Source organism: Dendroctonus ponderosae, unplaced genomic scaffold, assembly GCF_020466585.1.
Source record: "Dendroctonus ponderosae isolate FM_Combo_2020 unplaced genomic scaffold, Dpon_F_20191213v2 Dpon_F_20191213_10, whole genome shotgun sequence".
Taxonomy (NCBI): domain Eukaryota; kingdom Metazoa; phylum Arthropoda; class Insecta; order Coleoptera; family Curculionidae; genus Dendroctonus; species Dendroctonus ponderosae.
The window spans coordinates 7,603,922-7,606,903 of record NW_026017111.1 but is presented as its reverse complement, the minus strand read 5'-3'; the positions used below and the strand labels follow the sequence as shown (position 1 = coordinate 7,606,903).

Here is a 2,982-nt window from a genome sequence, read left to right as displayed (position 1 = left end):
TGTTATTCGGTATGCAATAACCATTTTATAGTATCGCAATTTCAAACTCCCGAAAGGAAGAAGCTGCTGACAAAAGCTATTCCCAAAAGTTTTATAGCTCCTAACATTTGCATGCCACCGGCTAGTGATTCGGAGACACATCCGCACACAGGTAGGGATACTTTTTTTGATAGAAAAATTGTTTATAATAACAAAAAACTTATCAGATATAGAAACTTCTCACGATAATTCTACTATCGAACAGGAACAAGAATCAACTTTTTCGATGCCTACGCATAATGTAGATAGCAAAATCGGTAAGTTTTAATAATCATTAAAATGTAATAACTACAGTAAGAGTAGCTTTCTCTCAAGTTTAAGAAAACGCTGTTCTAAAATATTAATTAAAAATATTTAATAGGTTCACCGCTGCCTGTGAGAAGCGAATTGCTTCATTCGATTGGAGTAACCAGCAGGAACAAAATGACCCCAAGAAAACGACTTCTATTTCACAAGCTATGCAGCATGAGTAAAGAATTTAAGCAATCTTTTAAACAATAAAACTTTGAATTGTTTAGAAGATATGTCACCGAGGGCGCAAACATTTTTCACATCGCAGCTACGTCAAAAAGGTAAAAATATGCATGAAAGAAGGTGGGATTCTAAAGAAAAATCGTTTTTTTTGGCGCTTTACAAAACGTCACCAAAGGCGTATAGATTTTTTAAAAAGATTTTTAATTTACCGTCAGTTCGCACTTTGCAAAGATCTATCAATTCGTTTACCATCGGACCCGGTACCAATAGTTGTCTAATTAACCAGATGCGCAAAATTTCCTCAAAGATGAAAAAAAAAACAAACTATATTGCAGCTTATTGTTTGATAAAGTGGTATTGATGCCACGTTTAAATGTTAACCGAAATTTAAATAAAATTGAGGCCGATCATGCGTTACTTTTTATGTTACGCGGGATAAATGCAAAGTGGAAGCAACTCGTAGCTTACTACTTTGTCAAATCTGGCATGAAAACTTCTAATTTAAAAMAAAATAATTAAAGATTTAAATACCGTCATTCATAAAAAAACATCATTCAAAATTKTATGCACCATTTGCGACCAAGGAAGTGCAAATAGAGCTGCCATTTCTAGTTTGTGTAAGGACAGTAAATCTACAGAACAGTTTTATTTTTGGGTAAACGATCAGAAAGTTTATCCTTTATTTGACCCACCTCATCTAATAAAATGCTTGCGAAATAACTTTTTACAAAAGGATATTCATTTTGATGGTAAAGTGGCGAAATGGAAACATATCATAGACTTGTATAATGCGGATGAAATGGCAAACCCGGATGGAAAAATTTGTTACAAATTAACCGATGCGCATGTATATCCCGAACGAAAACAAAAAATGAAGGTGAAATTAGCGACCCAAGTTTTTAGTAGGTCGGTTTAGGCTGGCTTATGTTTTCTGACAAACACCGGCATTTTAAATGCTCAAGATACAGCCGATTTAATTCTGTTTTTTGACAAGCTTTCTGACTCGCTAAATTGTTCTTTTAATTCTTCAAAGCCGTTAAGTAGACCAGTAACAACTACTTCGGAACATATTAAATTTTGGGACCATGCCGAAAAATTTTTAAGTAAATTAAAATTTTATAACGGAGACACTTTCACACTTAGGCCTCCTTTAATTAAAAACTTTATTATAACGATTAGAAATGTTCTGTCTCTTTTTAAAGATATGCAGAAGCTTGGATTTAAATATTTATGCACAAGAACCCTCAATCAAGATTCTATTGAAAATATGTTTGAGATTAATAGGGGATTGATTGGTCAAAACCCAAGACCAACAGCGTCTGCATTTAAAGTTTGTCTAATTAATAATTTAGTTTCAAACTCAAATTCAACAAATTGCGAACAGGATGATGCTGATTTTCTTACATGTTTTTTGGATTCGTTTACAATTTCATCTCCATCTGAATTTTTAAATGAACCGAGCACTAATCTTGAATGTGATTCGAAAACCCCCATAATTCAATATCGGCCCATTATAATTAAGCTCCAATTTCTTACAATGAGTAAATTATTTCGGACAAATACGACAGCATACATTACAGGATTTATATGCAAGCGCGTTCTTAAAAATAATTGTTTGTGTTTCAAATCCTATTTTCTAACAGATCATTTTGATGGCAGCCATACTTTTATTCATTTAAAAGATTTTTCTGGTAGTTCTTTAATGTATCCGTCTCCTGATTTAATGAAAATTGTTAATGTCAACAAAAGACTTATTTTTCAACATTTTTTTAAAGTTTTGGAAAAAGGTGATTTATATAGTGTTTTAATGGAATTCTTACACATTTCTATAATTCGTTGCCCTTTGCATGACGAATATAATAATACGGCAGTTTTGAAATGTATTATTTATATTATGTGAAAATATATTTTGCTACTAATCAATCGAAAATTAAGCCAGAAAGATAGCCGCGACAACGCCATAGTGGATCAATATATCCAAAAATGTGCACCCAAATTGTATAAATAGGTTTTCTATTATTATTTTATAGAAAGGCAGATTTCGACATCAAACATTTTGTTTATTTGTTCCTTTTACATGCTTTTGAAGTTTTTACTTTTACTTGTTTATCTTTTATTGTTTCTGTTATATATGTTGATCATTTATAGGGTGTACTTTGTTCTTTCCTATTTCTGTTATTATAAATATGTTTATCATTTATGACTGTTTTTCTTGTTTCTGCTATAATAAATAGTTTTATCATTTCTAGTGTTTTTCGTATTTCTATTCTGTATTTCTATGCTGATGTCCAGCTTTCGTACCATCGCTTCGGTGGTCTTCCTGGGAGTCTTGAGCTGTTAGGTTTTTGGTCTTTGGCGATTTTTGCCAAATCAATTTATCAAATGCTTGGGTAAGATCTATGAAACACATGAACGCCGGTTTGTTGAATTCAATAGCTTTTTCGGCTATTTGGCGGAGTATGAATATGG

The 2,982-nt window shown here is 32.2% G+C and overlaps 1 long non-coding RNA gene across 1 annotated transcript; it reads left to right on the top strand.

Annotated features, from left to right (window-relative positions):
- Nucleotides 1-178: 178 nt before the first annotated feature.
- LOC109535958 lies at nucleotides 179-464 on the top strand. Its single transcript, XR_007280491.1, has 2 exons — nucleotides 179-296; nucleotides 401-464. It is a non-coding gene; the product is annotated as an uncharacterized LOC109535958 (long non-coding RNA).
- Nucleotides 465-2,982: the final 2,518 nt, after the last annotated feature.